Source organism: Pristiophorus japonicus, chromosome 15 (assembly GCF_044704955.1).
Source record: "Pristiophorus japonicus isolate sPriJap1 chromosome 15, sPriJap1.hap1, whole genome shotgun sequence".
NCBI lineage: Eukaryota > Metazoa > Chordata > Chondrichthyes > Pristiophoridae > Pristiophorus > Pristiophorus japonicus.
This window is the reverse complement of record NC_091991.1, coordinates 89,294,017-89,319,944: the sequence shown is the minus strand read 5'-3', so window position 1 is coordinate 89,319,944 and position 25,928 is coordinate 89,294,017. Positions and strand designations below refer to the sequence as shown.

The window sequence follows — 25,928 nt, the reverse complement described above, 5'->3', positions numbered from 1 at the left end:
CCGTACGGAACTATGCCGACCGTATCGAACCACACACTGACCGTTCAGAACCACATCGACCGTACGGAACCACACTGATCGTACGGAACCACACACTGACTGTATGGAACCACACTGACCATACAGAAGCACACTGACCGTACGGAACCACGCTGACCGTACGGAATCAGGCCGACCGGACGGTACCACACACTGACCATATGGAACCACACCAACTGTACGGAACCACACCGACCGTAGGGAACCACACCGTCCATACAGCACCACACACCGACCGTACGGAACCACACTGACCGTACAGAACCACACACTGACCATACGGAACCAGGCCGACTGTTTTTGGCTAAGATCAAGTGTAGTATCTGTTCTTGGCTAAGAGCATGCGTAACTGACCTGACAGGGGAGTAACCATGACCCAAAAGTGGTTCTCCCTGGATCAGGAAGGTGGTTCTCCTATCCTTTTTGGAAATAGGAGGTGGGTGGGGTGGCTTGACCCATCCACCTCCATGGCACGAACCTGGTATTGCAGTATTTCCTGGAATGGGGCAGTGGCTCTAGGCCTTTTGGCTAAGAGCATTGGCGCAGAGTGATCCTTGATGTGTGCAAGGTGACCTCTGGCGTTTGTGATTTGACAAAGAATTGGAAAGATTGGCTACGAATTTAAAATAAAAAAAAAACCAGGCCGACTATATGCAACCACACACTGAATGTACGGAACCACACACTGACCGTATGGAACCACACACTGGTCGTACGGAACCACTCACTGACCGTATGGAACCACACACCGACCGTACAGAACCACATTGTCCGTACGGAACCACACCGACCATACAGCACCACAGAGGGAACCACACAGACCGTACAGAACCACACACTGACTGTACGGAACCACACACTGACCGTATGGAAACACACCGACAGTACAGAACGATGCCGACCATACGAAACCACATTGTCCGTACGGAACCACACCGACCGTACGGAACCACACTGACCATACGGAACCACACCGACCGTACGGAACCACACACTGACCGTACGGAACCACACCGACCGTACAGCACCACACACCGACCGTACGGAACCACGCCGACCGTACGGAACCACGCCGACCGTACGGAACCACGCCGACCGTATCGATCCACACACTGACCTTACGGAACCACATCGACCATACGGAACCACACACCGACTGTACAGCACCACACACTGACCACACGGAACCACACCGACCGTACGGAACTATGCCGACCGTATCGAACCACACACTGACCGTTCGGAACCACATCGACCGTACGGAACCACACTGATCGTACGGAACCACACACTGACTGTATGGAACCACACCGACCATACAGAAGCACACTAACCGTACGGAACCACGCTGACCGTACGGAATCAGGCCGACCGGACGGTACCACACACTGACCATATGGAACCACACCAACTGTACGGAACCACACCGACCGTAGGGAACCACACCGTCCGTACGGAACCATACTGACCGTACAGAACCGCACACTGACCGTACGGAACCAGGCCGACTGTTTTTGGCTAAGATCAAGTGTAGTATCTGTTCTTGGCTAAGATCATGCGTAACTGACCTGACAGGGGAGTAACCATGACCCAAAAGTGGTTCTCCCTGGATCAGGAAGGTGGTTCCCCTATGCTTTTTGGAAATAGGAGGTGGGTGGGGTGGCTTGACCCATCCACCTCCACGGAGGAGTGTGGGGGGCCTGACCCATCCACCTCCATGGCACGAACCTGGTATTGCAGTACTTCCAGGAACGGGGCAGTGGCTCTAGGCCTTTTGGCTAAGAGCATTGGCACAGAGTGATCCTTGATGTGTGCAAGGTGACCTCTGGCTTTTGTGATTTGACAAAGAATTGGAAAGATTGGCTACGAATTTTAAATAAAAAAAAAACCAGGCCGACGAGATGTAACCACACACTGAACGTACGGAACCACACACTGACCGTATGGAACCACACACTGGTCGTACGGAACCACTCACTGACCGTATGGAACCACACACCGATCGTACAGAATGACGCCGACCATACAGAACCACATTGTCCGTACGGAACCACACTGACCATACGGAACCACGTCGACCGTACGGAACCACACTGACCGTACGGAACCACACCGAACGTACGGAACCACACCGACCATACAGCACCACACACGGACCAGACAGAACCACACAGACCGTACAGAACCACACACTGACCGTACGGAACCACACTGACCGTACGGAATCAGGCCGACTGTGTGGAACTACACACTGACTGTACGGAACCACACACTGATCGTATGGAAACACACCGACAGTACAGAACGATGCCGACCATACGAAACCACATTGTCCGTACGGAACCACATCGACCATACGGAACCACACACCGACTGTACAGCACCACACACTGACCACACGGAACCATACCGACCGTACGGAACTATGCCGACCGTATCGAACCACACACTGACCGTTCAGAACCACATCGACCGTACGGAACCACACTGATCGTACGGAACCACACACTGACTGTATGGAACCACACCGACCATACAGAAGCACACTGACCGTACGGAACCACGCTGACCGTACGGAATCAGGCCGACCGGACGGTACCACACACTGACCATATGGAACCACACCAACTGTACGGAACCACACCGACCGTAGGGAACCACACTGTCCGTACAGCACCACACACCGACCGTACGGAACCACACTGACCGTACAGAACCACACACTGACCGTACAGAACCACACACTGACCGTACGGAACCACGCCGACCGTACGGAACCACGCTGACCGTACGGAACCACGCCGACTGTATGGAACCACATTGTCCGTACGGAACCACACTGACCGTACGGAACCACACACTGACCGTAGGGAACCACACCGACCGTACAGAACCACACTGACCGTACGGAACCACACTGACCATACAGAACGACGCCGACCGTACGGAACCACACCGACCGTACGGAACCAGACACTGACCGTACGGAACCATGCCGACCGTATCGAACCACACACTGACCGTACGGAACCACACAGTGACTGTACGAAACCACACCGACCGTACAGAACCACACACTGACCGTACGGAACCACACTGACCGCACGGAACGACGCCGCCCATACGGAACCACGCTGACCGTACGGAACCACACACTGACCGTACGGAACCACACCGACCATGCGGAACCACACCGACCGTACGGAACCACTCACTGACCATACGGATCCACACACTGACCGTACGGAACCACACCGACCGTACGGAACCACACACTGAACGTACGGAACCACACCGACCGTAGGGAACCACACCGACCGTACGGAACCACACAGACCGTTCAGAACCACACACTGACCGTACGGAATCAGGCCAACTGTATGGAACCACACAGTGACCGTACGGAACCACACACTGACCATATGGAACCACACACTGACCGTACGTAACCACTCACTGACCGTATGGAACCACACACCGACCGTACAGAACGACGCCGACCATACGAAACCACATTGTCCGTACGGAACCACACTGACCGTACGGAACCACACCGACTGTACGGAACCACGCCGACCGTACGGAACCACACACTGACCGTACGGAACCACGCCGACCGTACGGAACCACACCGACTGTACGGAACCACGCCGACCGTACGAAACCACACACTGACCGTACGGAACCACATACTGACCGTACGGAACCACGCCGACCGTAGGGAACCACGCCGACCGTACGGAACCACACACTGACCGTACGGAACCACACTAACCATATGCACCGACCGTACAGAACGACGCGGATCGTACGGAACCACACCGACCGTACGGAACCACACCGACCGTACGGAACCACACACTGACCGTACGGAACCACACCGACCGTAGGGAACCACACCGACCGTACGGAACCACACAGACTGTACAGAACCACACACTGACCGTACGAAACCACACTGACCGTACGGAATCAGACCGACTGTATGGAACCACACAGTGACCGTACGGAACCACACACTGACCGTACGGAACCACACACTGACCGTACGGAACCATACACTGACCGTATGGAATCACACACCGACCGTACAGAACGACGCCGACCATACGAAACCACATTGTCCGTACGGAACCACATTGACCGTACGGAACCACACACTGACCGTATGGAACCACACACTGACCGTACGGAACCACACCGACTGTACGGAACCACGCCGACCGTACGGGACCACACACTGACCGTACGGAACCACACTAACCATACACACCGACCGTACAGAACGACGCCGATTGTACGGAACCACACCGACCGTACGGAACCACACCGACCGTACAGCACCACACACCGACCGTACGGAAACACACAGACCGTACAGGACCACACACTGACCGTACGGAACCACACTAACCATACACACCGACCGTACAGAACGACGGCGATCGTACGGAACCACACCGACCGTACAGAACCACACCGACCGTAGGGAACCACACCGACCGTACAGCACCACACACCGACCGTACGGAACCACACACTGACCGTATGGAACCACACCGACCGTACAGCACCACACACCGACCATACGGAACCACACAGACCGTACAGGACCACACACTGACTGTACAGAACCACACCGACCGTACGGAACCATACCGACCGTAGGGAACCACACCGACCGTAGGGAACCACACACTGACCGTACGGAACCACGTCGACCGTACGGAACCACGCCGACTCTACGGAACCACACACTGACCATACGGACCCACACACTGACCGTACAGCACCACACGCTGAACACACGGAACCACACTGACCGTGCGGAACCACGCCGACCGTATCGAACGGCACACTGACCGTATGGAACCATAGTGACCGTACGGAACCACGCTGACCGTACGGAACCACAGTGACCGTACGGAATCAGGCCGACCGTACGGAACCACACACTGACCATACGGAACCACACCAACTGTACGTAACCACACTGACCGTACGGAACCACACACTGACCATACGGAACCACGTCGACCGTACGGAACCACACTGACCGTACGGAACCGCACCGACCATATGGAACCACACAGACCGTACAGAACCACACACTGACCGTACGGAATCAGGCCGACTGTGTGGAACCACACACTGACCGTATGGAACCACACACCGACAGTACAGAACGATGCCGACCATACAAACCACATTGTCCGTACGGAACCACACCGACCGTACGGAACCACACCGACCGTATGGAACCACACTGACCGTACGGAACCACACACTGACCGTACGGAACCACACCGACCGTACAGCACCACACACCGATCGTACGGAACCACGCCGACCGTACGGAACCACACCGATCGTACGGAACCACACCGACCGTACGGAAGCACACGTTGACCGTACATAACCACACTGACCTTACGGAACCACATCGACCATACGGAACCACACACCGACTGTACAGCACCACATACTGACCACACGGAACCACACCGACCGTACGGAACTATGCCGACCGTATCGAACCACACACTGACCGTTCAGAACCACATCGACCGTACGGAACCACACTGATCGTACGGAACCACACACTGACTGTATGGAACCACACCGACCATACAGAAGCACACTGACCGTACGGAACCACGCTGACCGTACGGAATCAGGCCGACCGGACGGTACCACACACTGACCATATGGAACCACACCAACTGTACGGAACCACACCGACCGTAGGGAACCACACTGTCCGTACAGCACCACACACCGACCGTACGGAACCACACTGACCGTACGGAACCAGGTCGACTGTTTTTGGCTAAGATCAAGTGTAGTATCTGTTCTTGGCTAAGATCATGCGTAACTGACCTGACAGGGGAGTAACCATGACCCAAAAGTGGTTCTCCCTGGATCAGGAATGTGGTTCTCCTATCCTTTTTGGAAATAGGAGGTGGGTGGGGTGGCTTGACCCATCCACCTCCACGGAGGAGTGTGGGGGGCCTGACCCATCCATCTCCATGGCACGAACCTGGTATTGCAGTACTTCCAGGAACGGGGCAGTGGCTCTAGGCCTTTTGGCTAAGAGCATTGGCGCAGAGTGATCCTTGATGTGTGCAAGGTGACCTCTGGCTTTTGTGATTTGACAAAGAATTGGAACGATTGGCTACGAATTTTAAATTTAAAAAAAACCAGGCCGACTATATGCAACCACACACTGAACGTACGGAACCACACACTGACCGTATGGAACCACACACCGACCGTACAGAACGACGCCGACCATACAGAACCACATTGTCGGTACGGAACCACACTGACCATACGGAACCACGTCGACCGTACGGAACCACACTGACCGTACGGAACCACACCGAACGTACGGAACCACACCGACCATACAGCACCACACACGGACCAGACGGAACCACACAGACCGTACAGAACCACACACTGACCGTACGGAACCACGCCGACCGTACGGAACCACGCCGACCGTACGGAACCACGCCGACCGTACGGAACCATGCCGACCGTATCGAACCACACACTGATCGTACGGAACCACACCGACCGTACGGAACCATGCCGACCGTATCGAACCACACACTGACCGTACGGAACCACACCGACCGTACGGAACTATGCCGACCGTATCGAACCACACACTGACCGTTCGGAACCACACCGACCGTAGGGAACCACACCGTCCGTACAGCAGCACACACCGACCGTACGGAACCACACTGACCGTACAGAACCACACACTGACCGTACGGAACCAGGCCGACTGTTTTTGGCTAAGATCAAGTGTAGTATCTGTTCTTGGCTAAGATCATGCGTAACTGACCTGACAGGGGAGTAACCATGACCCAAAAGTGGTTCTCCCTGGATCAGGAAGGTGGTTCCCCTATGCTTTTTGGAAACAGGAGGTGGCTGGGGTGGCTTGACCCATCCACCTCCACGGAGGAGTATGGGGGGCCTGACCCATCCACCTCCATGGCACGACCCTGGTATTGCAGTACTTCCAGGAACGGGGCAGTGGCTCTAGGCCTTTTGGCTAAGAGCATTGGCGCAGAGTGATCCTTGATGTGTGCAAGGTGACCTCTGGCGTTTGTGATTTGACAAAGAATTGGAAAGATTGGCTACGAATTTTAAATTAAAAAAAAAACCACGCCGACTATATGCAACCACACACTGAACGTACGGAACCACACACTGGTCGTACGGAACCACTCACTGACCGTATGGAACCACACACCGACCGTACAGAACGACGCCGACCATACAGAACCACATTGTCCGTACGGAACCACACTGACCGTACGGAACCACACACTGACTGTATGGAACCACACCGACCATACAGAAGCACACTGACCGTACGGAACCACGCTGACCGTACAGAATCAGGCCGACCGGGCGGTACCACACACTGACCATACGGAACCACACCAACCGTACGGAACCACACTGACCGTACAGAACCAGGCCGACTGTATGGAACCACATTGTCCGTACGGAACCTCACTGACCATATGGAACCACACTGACCATACGGAATCAGGCCGACTGTATGGAACCACACACTGACCGTACGGAACCACACATTGACCGTACGGAACCTTATCACTGACCGTACAGAACGTCGCCGACCATACGGAACCACATTGTCTGTAGGAAACCACACTGACCGTACGGAACCACACCGACCATACGGAACCTTATCACTGACCGTACAGAACGTCGCCGACCATACGGAACCACATTGTCCGTAGGGAACTACACTGACCGTACGGAACCACACCGACCGTACGGAAACACACATTGACCGTACGGAACCACACCGACCGTACAAAACCACACTGACCGTACGGAACCACACCGAACGGACAGAACCACGCCGACCGTACGGAGCCACACCAACCGTACGGAACCACGCCGACTGTACGGAATTACACACCGACTGTACAGAACCACACTGACCGTACGGAACCACACACTGACAGTACGGAACCACACTGACCGTACGGAACCACACACTGACAGTACGGAACCACACTGACCGTACGGAACCACACACTGACCGTACGGAACCACACACTGACAGTGCGGAACCACACTGACCGTACGGAACCACACACTGACAGTACGGAACCACACTGACCGTACGGAACCACGCCGACTGTACGGAACCACGCCGACCGTACGGAACCACAAACTGACGATACGGAACCACACTGACCGTACGGAACCACGCCGACTGTACGGAACCACGCCGACCGTACGGAACCACACACTGACAGTACGGAACCACACTGACCGTACGGAACCACACTGACCGTACGGAACCACGCCGACCGTACGGAACCACAAACTGACGATACGGAACCACACACTGACCGTACGGAATCAGGCCGACCGGACGGTACCACACACTGACCATACGGAACCACATCAACCGTACGGAACCACACCGTCCGTACAGCACCACACACCGACTAAGATCAAGTGGAGTACCTGTTGATTGGGCATTCATATGCAAATCGCCCATTCCGGGCTCTGTAATGTAACACATGAAATGTAATTTGTGTAAATGTACCACAATGTACCCTGTTTATTGTACTGAATCGCAGTTGAACAGAAAAACGAGAAATGTAACGAACGAAACTGCCGTCGGCACCCAGATGTATTGTATGGGATTGCTGACCGCAGCGAAATGCAATGAAATGCCATCGAATGTACTGTACAGATTCTTTTTATGAATAAAGTATATTTTGAAATTTAAAAAAAAATTCATATGCAAATCGACTGACTGCAGAAACTCGTTTTTCCAGTTTTGCTGGCTCTGGCCTTTGGCTTGAGCCAGGCGCCAATTGGAGAGAGGAGACAAAATTTGCATGTCGACTGACGATTCGACGGGCCTTTGGGCCTGTCAAGGGGCGGGCCTGGAGGACCGCCCGTGCCCCGGACTGGGGCAATGCCAGGTTGAAGGCTTCGGCCAAAACTCACAGCGAAAGGAGGAATCTGCAACCCGGATGGCGGCCAACCGAGCGGCGAACCAGGGCGTCCGAAACACCATCCGAGTGACGGTAAAGAAAGTGGAAGGACAGACAATGATCAACCGGGAACTTTTCGTGAAGAAAATCCTGCTGGGAACATGTGGCATGAAAGTCGCCGACGTCTTCGCCTTGCAGGACCTCCCGAAGAGAGGTTACTTCGATGTGACCTTCAGAACCGTCACCCTCTGCCTGAAGTTCCTGAAAGGTTTGAAGGAGGCGAGTGAACCCGTGCGCTCAGTGCTAACTTGGGAGCCGCTGTTCACCCTCCCGTCGCAGAGAAGACGCACTATCACAGTGCAAATGTACGACCCCCACATCCCCATCATCGATGTGCTGACTTTCCTCAACAGGTTTGTCGATGGGGCAGGAAGCAACAGTGACGTGAAAGACGGGCACGGAATATGGACCAGCAAGCGCCAGATCCAGGTCACCATGAAGGTGGACGCCAGCGGAACCATCCTGCACCCACCCTCCAGCTTTTCCATCGGAGGAAGCCGGGGCTACATGGTGTACGCTGGCCAACCCAACGTGTGCCGCACCTGCGGGAAGGCAGGCCATGTGGCGGCAAGCTGCAAGACTGTCATCTGCCGAAACTGCAAGAACGAGGGCCACCAGACAAAAGACTGTAAGGAGACCAAGTGCTGCAACCTCTGTGGTCTGGCTGGGCACCTTTACAAAAGCTGCCCCAAACGCAATCTCAGCTATGCGCAGGCAGCAAAGAACTTTGCACCAGAGGAGGAGGAAGCTGACGAACACAACGCTCCAGAGGAGAGCCACACCCTCCCCCCGACCATGAACTCGGGACAAGGCGGCGAGGAAGAGAACACTGCTACCGCGAGCTGCGAGCCACCAGCAGCCAGCAGCGAACCTCGCCCCCAGAGCACCGAACCCAGAGACGAGCAGACATCAGACGAGGAAGCGGAATGGCAGACAGTAAGGAAAAGGCGCAAGGGCAAGAGGCGACCACCAAGCTCGGCAGAAACCAGCGACGGCAGCTTGTCTGATGAGGAAAAGAGCCACCGCCTGAAGAAGAGGCAATGCGCCATCCCACGGCCACAGGAAACCGGGAGCAGGGAAGCGACCAACACAGCCCTGCCCCAGGAACCTGAGAGCAACGAAGGGCCCAGCGCACACGAGCTCCGGGACACCGGGAGTGAAGGAGTAACCAACGCAGACCAGCCCCAGGATAACGGGAGCAGCGAAGACCTAGCACACCCCACCTCCGGAACACCGGGAGCGACGCAGCGATCGACGCACACCAGCTCGACACCGCCGCGACTGAGGCAAAGAGGGAACCACCACCACCAGGCGAGGACACTGCAGAGAACATTGAGGACTTAATCACAGAACTGCAGCAGTCCCCTGGTCAAAACATCCCCACAGCAGAGGACGACGATGACGATGACGATGACCACGCCACCCCAGGTGCAGTAAATGTAGATTTTGATGTGGATAGTAATAACTTACACATGCTGGAAATCGCCATTGTGGAATATGGGGGAATTGAAAACGATGTATCTGAACTGCAATGTATGTAAATGTAAAACATAGCTTTAAAATGGATTTAAAAATTGCTAGTATTAACGTGCGTAGCGTGAAATCGACTACGCGATGTGTTTCCACCTTGGGGTACCTCGCCAAGGTCAAAGCGGACCTGCTGTTCTTGCAGGAGTGCGGTCTGCCGCACTTCAGCAGTTACCGGCAGTGGTCACGATGGTGGGCCCATGGACCATCCATTTGGTCAGGGGGCAACGACAGCCGAGCTTCCGGCTTGGGCATTCTGCTGCGGGGAGGCCACTTCACCATCACCGAAGTTAAGGAGGTGATGGGCGGCCGCCTCCTCGTAGCAGATGTAATGTACAAAAACTCCCCTCTCAGGTTAATTACTGTTTACGCTCCAGCTGTGAAGAACGAGAGGCTGGCCCTCCTCCAGCAGCTCCCACTGTTACTGGCAACGTCCAGGCCGGTCATTCTGGGTGGTGACTTCAACTGCATCATCGATGCGGCTGGACGATCCAGCAGAGCCGATGGCAAACTGGACGCCACGTCCAAACTCCTGATGGATGCGGTAAAAGATGCCAAGCTGTGTGACGTCTTCAGCAACCCTGCAGACGGAGCACCGCGCAGATACACCTGGTCGAGACCAGACGGGTCCGTCCGTTCCAGAATAGACTTCCTGTTTGTGTCCCACACGCTCAAGGTCAGATCCACCGACGTCACGCCGGTGTTCTTCTCTGACCACTGCCTCCTACTGGCCGACTGTCGCCCACAGGAAAACCAGAAAGTTGGCAGAGGGATATGGAAGGTCAACGTGAAACTGTTGACTCCGGAAAACATTGAGGAACTCAAGAGGGATTACAACGGTTGGAGAACCGTAAAACCCCTCTGCGATTCCCCGATGCACTGGTGGGAAACAATCAAGACGAACATCAAGAGGTTCTTCATCCTCAAAGGTGTTCAGGAGGCGAGAGGGAGACAGAGGGAATTGTCCCAACTCCAGACGAATATGCAAAACCTGCTCCTGTTGCAGTCGATGGGGGTCGATGTCGCGGAGGAACTTGAAGAGGTGAAGGGCCAGCAAGCCTCGCTCTTTGCCTCGGATTCCTCCAAGATCATCTTCCGATCCAGAGTCCGCTCCGTAGAGCAGGATGAGACGTGTTCGCGTTTCTTCTTCCAAAAGGTACTCAGGGGCAGCTCTGTGATCACCAGCCTAAAGGAAGAAGACGGTTCTGTGACGTCTTCGCAGCCTGACATGCAGAGGATCAGCGAATCCTTCTATGCCAGGCTGTACGACGTCAAGCCCACAGACCGCGTGGCCTCCCAGTCTTTCCTGTCGTCTATTTCGGAGGTCTTAGACGACGGCAAGCGAGAGAGTCTGGACCACCCGCTAACTCTGGACGAGCTGACAAAGACCGTCCGGTCCTTCGAGACGAATAAAACTCCCGGAAGCTCTGTGGGACTGGATAGGCCCGGACCTGCTGGAAGTGTACGGAGGTATGCTTCTGGCTGGCAGCATGTCAGAATCGATGAGGAAAGGCATCATCACCCTCATCTACAAGCAGAAGGGGGAGAGGAAGGAAATCAAAAACTGGCGGCCCATTTCGCTGCTCAATGTGGACTACAAGATCCTGTCAAAGGTCATCGCCAACAGGGTCAAGTCTGCTCTTGAGCTGGTGATTCACCCGGACCAGACCTGCGCTGTCCCCGGCAGGAAGATCTCTGATAGCCTCGCGCTACTCAGAGATACGATCGCCTACGTGCGGGACAGGAGGGTGAACACCTGTTTAATCAGCTTAGACCAGGAGAAAGCCTTTGACAGGATATTGCACACGTACCTGATCGACGTGCTCTCCAAAATGGGGTTCGGGGAGGGCATCCGAAATTGGGTCAAACTGCTCTACACAGACATCAGTAGTGCAGTTCTAATCAACGGGTGGGAAACTCAAAGCTTTCCAATCAGATCTGGAATCAGGCAAGGCTGTCCTCTCTCGTCTGTCTTGTTTGTGTGTTGTATTGAGCCCTTTGCCGGGTCCATCAGGAAGGATGCGGGCATTAGAGTGGTGACGATCCCAGGCAGCGGAGGCGCTCAGGTCAAGACCTCCCTGTACATGGACGACGTAGCCATCTTTTGCTCGGATCCGCAGTCGGTCCACAGATTGCTCACAATCTGCGACCAGTTTGAACTGGCCTCGGGAGCAAAGGTCAACCGCACCAAAAGCGAGGCCATTCCCTTCACCGTCAAGCCAGATTTCCTGAAGGTGCTGGGAATATGGTTCGGAGCGGACGGGACGTGCGCCAAAAACTGGGACGAGCGCATTGCCAAGGTCAGACAGAAACTGGCATTTTGGGAGCAGCGCTCCCTTTCCATCACAGGCAAGAACTTGGTCATCAGGAGTGAGGTGCTCTCGGTGTTGCTGTACGTGGCACAGGTCTGGCCCATCTCACGCTCCTGTGCCGCGGCAGTCACCCAGGCCGTCTTCCACATTGTCTGGAGGTCCAAAATGGACCGTGTCCGCAGAGACACAATGTACAAATCTCTGGACAGTGGAGGAAAGGACGTTCCGAACGTGGCCCTCATCCTGATGGCCACCTTTGTGTGCGGCTGAATCAAGCTGTGCACAGACCCCCGGTACGCAAACACCAAGTGTCACTACGTGCTGAGGTTCTACCTGTCCCCATTGTTGAGAAGGATGGGTCTGGCCACGCTGCCGCGAAACACCCCCACCAGTTGGACCATGCCTGTCCACCTGTCCTTCGTGGAAAAGTTCTTCAAAAGAAGCCCCTTTGACCACAAGGCCATCAAACAGTGGTCAGCACGTAAGGTCCTGGATGCCCTACGAAAGAAGCAGAGGGTGGACCCTGTCGGGTGGTTCCCTGAGCGGAGTGTCGAACTCGTTTGGCAGAACGTCTCATCGCCAGAGCTTTCACACAAGCACCAAGATGTAGCTTGGTTGGCGGTGAGGAGGGCCCTACCCGTCAGAGCGTTCATGCACAGCCGGCGTCTCAGCAGCACGGCACGGTGCCCCCGAGTCAGCTGCAGGGCGGACGAGATTGTCACCCACCTCCTTCTAGATTGCGCCTTTGCAAGGCAGGTCTGGAAAGAGATGCAGTGGTTGCTGTCGAGGTTCATCCCGAGCAGCTCCGTAACACAGGACTCTGTGCTCTACGGGCTGTTCCCAGGGACACACACCGAGACAGACATCACCTGCTGCTGGAGGGCCATCAACTCGGTCAAAGACGCTCTTTGGTCTTGCCGAAACTTGCTGGTCTTCCAGAACAAGGAGATGACCACGTCTGCGTGTTGCAGACTGGCGCAATCCAAGATCCAGGATTACGTGCTGAGGGACGCACTAAAATTTGGTGCAGTCGCCGCAAAGGCACGGTGGGGAAGAGCCACAGTTTAAAGCCCTTCCGTCATGGTAAACCCAGGGGCAGAAATCAGTACCAAACTCCCTCGGGCTGTATTTGTAATCTACTCTTTGTGTACATAGAGCACCAAATCTGTAAATACCAATGTCGTGCCATGTACAATGCAAGGTGTGCTACGAAATGCATGTTTGAAAAGAAAAAATGTAAATGTACCGTCACCCATTCCGGGCACTGTATTGTAACACATGAAATGTAATTTGTGTAGATGTACCACAATGTACCCTGGTTATTGTACTGAATCGCAGTTGAACAGAAAAACGAGAAATGTAACGAACGGTACTGCCGTCAGCACCCAGATGTATTGTATGGGATTGCTGACCGCAGCGAAATGTAATGAAATGCCATTGAATGTACTGTACAGATTCTTTTTATGAATAAAGTATATTTTGAAATAAAAAAAAACACACAGTGACAGTACGGAACCACACCGACCGTACGGAACCACACACTGACCGTACGGAACCACAGTGACCGTACGGAATCAGGCCGACAGTACGGAACCACACACTGACCGTACGGAACCACACTGACCGTAAGGAAACACAGACTGACCGTACAGCACCACACACTGACCGTACGGAACCACACCAACCATATGGAACCACGCTGACCGTACGCAACCACAGTGACCGTACGGAATCAGGCCGACCATGGGGAACCACACACTGACCGTACGGAACCACACCAACCATATGGAACCACGCTGACTGTACGCAACCACAGTGACCGTACGGAATCAGGCCGACCATGGGGAACCACACACTGACCGTACGGAACCACACCGACCGTACGGAATTACACACTGACCGTACGGAACCACACCGACTGTATGGAACCACACACTGACCGTACGGAACCACACACTGACCGTACGGAACCACACTGACCGTATGGAACCACACCGACCGTACAGCACCACACACTGACCGTACGGAACCACACACTGACTGTACGGAACCACACTGACCATACCGCACCACACACTGACCGTACAGAACCACACACTGACCGTACGGAACCACACTGACCGTACAGCACCACACACTGAACGTACAGAACCACACCGACCGTAGAGGACAACACACTGACCGTACGGAACCACACACTGACCGGACGGAACCACACCGACTGTACGGAACCACGCCGACTGTACGGAACCACGCCGACCGTACGGAATTACACACCGACTGTACGGAACCACACCGACCGTACGGAACCACACACTGACCGTACAGAACGACGCCGATCGTACGGAACACACCGACCGTACGGAACCACGCCGATCGTACGGAACGACGCCGACCATACGGAACCACACCGATCATATGGAACCATGCCGATCGTACGGAACCACACAGACCATACGGAACCACACCGATCGTACGGAACCACACCGACCGTAAGGAACCACGCCGACTGTATCGAACCACATACTGACCGAATGGAACCACACTGACCGTACGGAACCACACTGACCGTACGGAACCACGCCGACCGTGCGGAACCACGCCGACTGTACGGAAGCACACACTAACTGTACATAACCACAGTGACCGTACGGAATCAGGCAGACCGTACGAAACCACACACTGACCGTACGGAACCACACCGACCGTATGGAACCACACACTGACCGTACAACACCACACACTGACCACACAGAACCACACCGACCGTATGGAACAACGCCGACCGTATCGAACCACACACTGACCGTATGGAACCATAGTGACCGTACGGAACCACGCTGACCGTACAGAACCACAGTGACCGTACGGAATCAGGCCAACCGTACGGAACCACACACTGACCATACGGAACCACACCAACCATACGGAACCACACTGACCGTACGGAACCACACACTGACCGTACGGAACCACACCGACCGTACGGAACCAAACTGACCGTACGGAACCACACCGAACGTACGGAACCACCCCGACTGTACGGAACCACACCGACCGTACAGCACCACACACCGACTGTACGGAACCACACAGACCGTACAGAACCACACACTGACCGTACGGAACCACACTGACCGTACGGAATCAGGCCGACTGTATGGAACCACACACTGACCGGACGGAACCACTCACTGACCATACGGAACCACACACTGACCGTACGGAACCACACTGACCGTACGGAACCACACCGACCGTACAGAACCACACCGATCGTACGGAACCACACACTGACCGTACGGAACCACACCGACCGTACGGAACCACACACCGACCGTACGGAACCACACACTGACCGTACGGAACCACACACTGACCGTACGGAACCACACCCACCGTAGGGAACCACACCGTCCGTACAGCACCACACACCGACCGTACGGAACCACACTGACCGTACAGAACCACACACTGACCGTACGGAACCAGGCCGACTGTATGGAACCACACAGTGACCGTATGGAACCACACACTGAACGTACGGAACCAAACACTGACCGTATGGAACCACACACTGGTCGTATGGAACCACTCACTGACCGTACGGAACCACACACTGACTGTACGGAACCACACCGACCGTATGTAACCACACACTGACCGTACGGAACCACAGTGACCGTACGGAATCAGGCCGACCGTACGGAACCACACACTGACCATACGGAACCACACCAACCGTACGGAACCACACACTGACCGTACGGGACCACAGTGACCGTACGGAATCAGGCCGACCATACGGAACCACACACTCAACATACGGAACCACACCAACCATACGGAACCACACACCGACCGTACGGAACCACACCGACCATACGGAACCACACTGACCGTACGGAACCACACCCACCGTACGGAACCACACTGACCGTACGGAACCACACCGACCGTAGGGAACCACACCGAATGTACAGCACCACACACCGACCGTACGGAACCACACTGACCGTACAGAACCACACACTGACCGTACGGAACCACACCGACCGTAGGGAACCACACCGACCGTACAGCAACACACACCGACCGTACAGAACCACACACCTACCGTACAGAACCACACACTGACCGTACGGAACCACACTGACCGTACAGAACCACACACTGACCGTACGGAACCACACCGACCGTAGGGAACCACACCGACCGTACAGCAACACACACCGACCGTACAGAACCACACACTGACCGTACGGAACCACACTGACCGTACAGAACCACACACTGACCGTACGGAACCACACCGACCGTAGGGAACCACACCGACCGTACAGCAACACACACCGACCGTACAGAACCACACACCTACCGTACGGAACCACACTGACCGTAAGGAATCAGGCCGACTGTATGGAACCACACAGTGACCGTACGGAACCACACACTGAACGTACGGAACCAAACACTGACCGTATGGAACCACACACTGGTCGTATGGAACCACTCACTGACCGTACGGAACCACACACTGACTGTACGGAACCACACCGACCGTATGTAACCACACACTGACCGTACGGAACCACAGTGACCGTACGGAATCAGGCCGACCGTACGGAACCACACACTGACCATACGGAACCACACCAACCGTACGGAACCACACACTGACCGTACGGGACCACAGTGACCGTACGGAATCAGGCCGACCATACGGAACCACACACTCAACATACGGAACCACACCAACCATACGGAACCACACACCGACCGTACGGAACCACACCGACCATACGGAACCACACTGACCGTACGGAACCACACCCACCGTACGGAACCACACTGACCGTACGGAACCACACCGACCGTAGGGAACCACACCGAATGTACAGCACCACACACCGACCGTACGGAACCACACTGACCGTACAGAACCACACACTGACCGTACGGAACCACACCGACCGTAGGGAACCACACCGACCGTACAGCAACACACACCGACCGTACAGAACCACACACCTACCGTACAGAACCACACACTGACCGTACGGAACCACACTGACCGTACAGAACCACACACTGACCGTACGGAACCACACCGACCGTAGGGAACCACACCGACCGTACAGCAACACACACCGACCGTACAGAACCACACACTGACCGTACGGAACCACACTGACCGTACAGAACCACACACTGACCGTACGGAACCACACCGACCGTAGGGAACCACACCGACCGTACAGCAACACACACCGACCGTACAGAACCACACACCTACCGTACGGAACCACACTGACCGTAAGGAATCAGGCCGACTGTATGGAACCACACAGTGACCGTACGGAACCACACACTGACCGTACGGAACCACTCACTGACCGTATGGAACCTCACACCGACCGTACAGAACGTTGTCCGTACGGAACCACACTGACCATACAGAACCACACACTGACCGTAAGGAATCAGGCCGACTGTATGGAACCACACAGTGACCGTACAGAACCACACACTGACCGTACGGAATCAGGCCGACTGTATGGAACCACACAGTGGCCGTACGGAACAACACACTGACCGCACGGAACCACACACTGACCGTCCGGAACCACTCACTGACCGTATGCAATCACACACCGACCGTACAGAACGACGCCGACCATACGGAACCACATTGTCCGTACGGAACCACACTGACCGTACGGAACCACACACTGACTGTACGGAACCACACTGACCGTATGGAATCAGGCCGACTGTATGGAACCACACAGTGACCGTACGGAACCACACACTGACCGTACGGAAGCACACACTGACCATACGGAACCACACCGACCGTACGGAACCACACACTGACTGTACGGAACCACACTGACCGTACGGAATCAGGCCGACTGTGTGGAACCACACAGTGACCGTACGGAACCACACACTGACCGTCCGGAACCACTCACTGACCGTATGGAATCACACACCGACCGTACAGAACGACGCCGACCATACGGAACCACATTGTCCGTACGGAACCACACACTGACCGTACGGAATCACACCGACCGTACGGAACCACACACTGACCGTACGGAACCACACCGACCGTACAGAAGCACACTGACCGTACGGAACCACACACTGACCGTATGGAACCACACCGACCATACAGAACCACGCCGACCGTACGGTGCCATACCAACCGTACAGAACCACGGCGACCGTACGGAACCACGCCGACCGTACGGAACCACACACTGACCATACAGAACCACACACTGACCGTACGGAACCACACAGTGACCGTACGGAACCACAGTGACCATACAGAATCAAGCCGACCGTATCGAACCACACACTGACCGTACGGAACCACACTGACCGTACGGAACCACGCCGACCGTACGGAATCACACCGACCGTACGGAACCACACACTGACCATACAGAACCACACACTGACCGTATGGAACCACACAGTGACCGTACGGAACCACACCGACCGTACGGAACCACACACTGACCGTACGGAACGACACTGACCGTAAGGAACGACACACTGACCGTACAGCACCACACACTGACCGTACGGAACCACACCGACCATACGGAACCACGATGACCGTATCTAACCACACACCGACCGTATGGAACCACACTGACCGTACCGAACCACACTGACCGTATAGCACCACACCGACCGTAGCGAACCACACTGACCATACGGAACCACACACTGACCGTACGGAACCACACTGACCGTACAGCACCACACACTGACCGTACAGAACCACACACTGACCGTACGGAACCACACACTGACCGTATGGAACCACACTGGCTGTACAGAACCACACACTGACCGTACGGAACTACACTGACCGTATGGAATCAGGCCGACTGTACGGAACCACACAGTGACCGTATGGAACCACACACTGACCGTACGTAACCACACTGACCATACACACCGACCGTACAGAATGACGCCGACCATACGGAACCACACTAACTGTACGGAACCACGCCGACCGTACGGAACCACATTGTCCGTACGGAACCACACTGACCGTACAGCACCACACACTGACCGTATGGAACCACACACTGACCGTACGGAACCACACTGACCATACACACAGACCGTACGGAACCACGCCGACCGTATGGAACCACACTGACCATACACACCGACCGTACAGAGTGACGCTGACCTTACGGAACCACGCTGACCGTATGGAACCACACTGACCATACGGAACTACACATTGACCATATCGAACCACACACTGACCGTACAGAACCACACTGACCGTACAGAACCATACACTGACCGTATGGAACCACACCGACCGTATGGAATCACACCGACCGTATCGAACCACACACTGACCGTACGGAACAACACACCTACCGTACGGAACCACACCGACCGTACGGAACCACACCGACCGTATCGAACCACACACTGACCGTACGGAACAACACACCTACCGTACGGAACCACACCGACCGTATCGAACCACACACTGACCGTACGGAACAACACACCTACCGTACGGAACCACACCGACCGTACGGAACCACACCGACCGTATCGAACCACACACTGACCGTACGGAACAACACACCTACCGTACGGAACCACACCGACCGTACGGAACCACACCGACCGTATCGATCCACACACTGACCGTACGGAACCACACTGACCGTACGGAACCACACCGACCGTACAAAACCACACTGACCGTACGGAACCACACACTGACCGTATGGAACCACACCGACCGTACAGAAGCACACTGACCGTACGGAACCACACACTGACCGTACGGAATCACACACTGACCGTATGGAACCACACCGACCATACAGAACCACGGCGACCGTACGGAATAACACACCGACTGTACGGAACCACACACTGACCTTACGGAACTACACTGACCATACACACCGACTGTACGGAACCACACCGACCTTACGGAACCACACCGACCGTATCGATCCACACACTGACCGTACGGAACCACACTGACCATACGGAACCACATACTGACTGTACAGAACCACAGTGACCGTGCGGAATCAGGCCGACCGTACGGAACCACGGCGATCATACGTAACCACGCCGACCGTATCGAACCACACACTGACCGTATGGAACCACAGTGACCGTACGGAACTACGCTGACCGTACGGAACCACAGTGACTGTACGGTAACACACACTGACCATACGGAACCACAGTGACCGTACGGAACCACACACTGACCGTACGGAACCACAACGACCGTACGGAACCACACACTGACCGTACGGAACCACACTGACCGTATGGAACCACGCCGACCATACGGAACCACACACTGACCATACAGAACCACACACTGACCGTACGGAACCACAGTGACCGTACAGAATCAAGCCGACCGTATCGAACCACACACTGACCGTACGGAACCACGCCGACCGTACGGAACCACGCCGACCGTACGGAACCACACACTGACCATACAGAACCACACACTGACCGTATGGAACCACACAGTGACCGTACGGAACTACACTGACCGTAAGGAACGACACACTGACCGTACAGCACCACACACTGACCGTACGGAACCACACCGACCATACGGAACCACGCTGACCGTATCGAACCACACACCGACCGTATGGAACCACACTGACCGTACCGAACCACACTGACCGTACAGCACCACACCGACCGTAGGGAATCACACTGACCATACGGAACCACACAGTGACCGTACGGAACCACACTGACCGTACAGCACCACACACTGACCGTACAGAACCACACACTGACCGTACGGAACCACACACTGACCGTATGGAACCACACTGGCCGTACAGAACCACACACTGACCGTACAGAACCACACCGACCGTACAGGACAACACACTGACCGTACAGAACCACACACTGACCGTACGGAACTACACTGACCGTATGGAATCAGGCCGACTGTACGGAACCACACAGTGACCGTATGGAACCACACACTGACCGTACGTAACCACACTGACCATACACACCGACCGTACAGAATGACGCCGACCATACGGAACCACACTAACTGTACGGAACCACGCCGACCGTACGGAACCACATTGTCCGTACGGAACCACACTGACCGTACAGCACCACACACTGACCGTAAGGAACCACACACTGACCGTACGGAACCACACTGACCATACACACAGACCGTACGGAACCAGGCCGACCGTACGGAATTACACACCGACTGTACGGAATTACACACTGACCGTACGGAACCACACTGACCATACACACAGACCGTACGGAACCAGGCCGACCGTACGGAATTACACACCGACTGTACGGAATTACACACTGACCGTATGGAACCACACCGACCATACACACCGACCGTACGGAGTGACGCTGACCTTACGGAACCACGCTGACCGTATGGAACCACACTGACCATACGGAACTACACATTGACCATATCGAACCACACACTGACCGTACAGAACCACACTGACCGTACAGAACCATACACTGATCGTATGGAACCACACCGACCGTATGGAATCACTCCGACCGTATCGAACCACACACTGACCGTACGGAACCACACCGACCGTATCGAACCACATCGACCGTACGGAACCACACCGACCGTACGGAACCACGCCGATCGTACGGAACCACACCGACCGTACAAAACCACACTGACCGTACGGAATCAGGCCGACCGTACGGAACCACGCCGATCGTACGGAACCACGCCGACCGTATCGAACCACACGCTGACCGTATGGAACCACAGTGACTGTACGGTACTACGCTGACCGTACGGAACCACAGTGACTGTACGGAATCAGGCTGACTGTACGGTAACACACACTGACCATACGGAACCACAGTGACCGTACGGAACCACACACTGACCGTACGGAACCACGCCGACCGTACGGAACCACAACGACCATACGGAACCACACACTGACCGTACGGAACCACACTGACCGTACGGAACCACACTGACCGCACGGAACCACACACTGACCATACAGAACCACACACTGACTGTACGGAACCACACAGTGACCGTACGGAACCACAGTGACCGTACAGAATCAAGCCAACCGTACGGAACCACATGCCAACTGTATCGAACCACACACTGACCGTACGGAACCACACTGACCGTACGGAACCACGCCGACCATACGGAACCACACCGACCGTACAGAACCACACACTGACCATACAGAACCACACACTGACCGTATGGAACCACACAGTGACCGTACGGAACCACACCGACCATACGGAACCACACACTGACCGTAAGGAACGACACACTGACCGTACAGCACCACATACTGACCGTACGGAACCACACCGACCATACGGAAGCACGCTGACCGTATTGAACCACACACTGACCGTATGGAACCACAGTGACCGTACTGAACCACGCTGATCATACGGAACCACACCGACCGTAGGGAACCACACTGACCGTACGGAACCACACAGTGACCGTACGGAACCACACTGACCGTACAGAACCACACACTGACCGTATGGAACCACACTGGCCGTACAGAACCACACACTGACCGTACAGAACCACACCGACCGTACAGGACAACACACTGACCGTACAGAACCATACACTGACCGTATGGAACCACACCGACCGTATGGAATCACACCGACCGTACCGAACCAAACACTGACCATACAGAACCACACTGACCGTACGGAACCACACCGACCGTATTGAACCACATCGACCATACGGAACCACACCGACTGTACGGAACAACACACCGACCGTACGGAACCACACTGACCATACACACTGACCGTACGGAACCACGCCGACCATACGGAACCACACCGACCGTACGGAACTACACACTGACCGTACGGAACCACACTGACCGTACGGAACTACACACCGGCCGTATAGAACCACACTGACCGTACGGAACCACACCGACCGTACGGAACCACATTGACTGTACTTCAAATGTAATTAATTGGCTGAGAAGCACTTTGGAAGGCCCTGATGGGATGCCTTGAAAGGCATTATGTAAATGCTAGTTCATTATAGAATCATAGAATCTTACAGCACAGAAGGAGGCCATTCAGCCCATTGTGCCTGCTCCATTGTTCCATTAGTCCGACTGCCCCAGAGCTCTGCACATTTTTCCTTTTCAAGTATAATCCAATTCTCCTTTGAAAGTTATTACTGAATCTGATTTCACCATTCCTTGTTTTATTTCATTAGGCAGCTCATAACCACTTGCTGTGTAAAAATACGTTCTCCTCCTCTCCCCCCTGGTCCTTTTGCCAATGACCTTAAATCTGTGCCCTGAGGTTACCGACCCTCCCATCAGTGGGAACAGTTCCTCCGAATTTACTCCATCAATACCCCTCATCATTTTGAACACCTCTCTTAAATCTCCCCTTAACCTTCTCTGCTCTCAGGAGAAGAACACCAGTTTCTCTCACACTACTGCTTTCGTCTGACGGGGAAAGCTTATTATGGGATGTCTAGTTTGGCTCTCCATTCCATGGCCTCCTGAGATGCCGAGTGGAGAAATGAGGAGTCTCCCACTACAGATCTCAGTGGGCAGGTTGATGTGAGGTGTTCCAGGATCTGGGACTCAGGGCCACAGTCACACTTTGGGTGGTCCCTCACCTTCCACGTGTGGAGCAGGTGGTCACAGAGTCCGTGCCCTGTACGGATTGGGTCGAGTATGTCCACTGTCTCCGAGGGAGGTGGAGGGCAGGGACCTCTGCTGTGGGTCAGTGATGGGCTGTTGGTTCTTTATCTTGCCTGCGTTCCACAATTCCCTCCATCTTGAAGAGATTAGCTTTGGGCTAGATATTTTGTGCAGAGGTACTTGTCGGTTATCTGAAGGGAGAGTCACTGGTCTATGCAGAGCGCGTAATTTTCCAGGCTACCTCAGTAGACTTCTGCCAGCCTAACGGGAGGCATTCCTCAATGGTCTTCTCCCTGTGGCCGAGGAGCTCCTCCTGGAGTCACAGTGCGGATTTCATCCCCTACAAGGCACAATGGACATGATTTTTACAGCGCGACAGCTACAAGAAAAATGCAGGGAACAGCATCAATCCTTGTACGTGGCCTTCTTTGACCTTTCAAAGAAAGGCCTTTGACACTGTCAACCGCGAGGGTCTATGGAGCCTCCTCCTCCATTTTGGCTGTCCCCAAAAGTTCATCACCAAGTGGGTCGATACCAACTGCGTGAACATTGGCTGCCGCTTGGCAGAAGGGCCTGCGCCATTTTCAGCGCTTTCGTGGTGGGATTTTCAAGTCTTTGTAAATGGGAAGGTCGATGTTGCTGATGAATTTTTCCATCTCACGGAGCACGGTGGCGTTGTGGCAAATGGCAGGTGGAGGAGGGGCAATGTGGGACAGCACCGAGAGCCACTCAGCTGGAGTGGACTTTAGCGTCTCTGACACCGTCTCTCCACATTACTGAAAAACCTCTCCAAGGCCTTTGACAGCCTTCCGAAGGTGTGGTGCCAGAATTGGATATGCTTGGTTCCTTGAATTCTTTTAATCCAGGCCTCTCTGCCTCTGCCATGAATACTAGGAAAGCTGCGCTTATACACTCTGTATCAATTTAACAAATCTGCACTGTAGGTTAGCAACCAAGCTTCACACACAACTTCTCCTGCTTGTGGCGTTCCAATGCAGAGAATATAGTTGTCTCGAACTCTTGTCTCTTGTACACACAGTTGCTAAAGCAAGATTTAGTGATAGAACGTTTGCTGCTTGTTAATACTGCGGTACAATTTTTCTAAACGTTCTATGCTTCCTGCAAGCACCATGGTCTAATTCACAGTGCATCTGTTTCTTGCCATTGTGTCTTTTGGTGCACCATGTTGTCATCCTCACCTCCATCATCTGTCTATTTATTAAATA

General features: G+C 54.7%; 4 pseudogenes; all 4 read left to right on the top strand.

Annotated features, from left to right (window-relative positions):
- Positions 1-332: 332 nt before the first annotated feature.
- On the top strand, positions 333-554 carry LOC139226018 (U2 spliceosomal RNA; annotated as a pseudogene).
- Positions 555-1,546: 992 nt separating this feature from the next.
- On the top strand, positions 1,547-1,804 carry LOC139226077 (U2 spliceosomal RNA; annotated as a pseudogene).
- Positions 1,805-5,849: 4,045 nt separating this feature from the next.
- LOC139226080 (U2 spliceosomal RNA) lies at positions 5,850-6,116 on the top strand (annotated as a pseudogene).
- A 721-nt stretch (positions 6,117-6,837) lies between these two features.
- On the top strand, positions 6,838-7,095 carry LOC139226081 (U2 spliceosomal RNA; annotated as a pseudogene).
- The last annotated feature ends 18,833 nt before the right edge of the window (positions 7,096-25,928 follow it).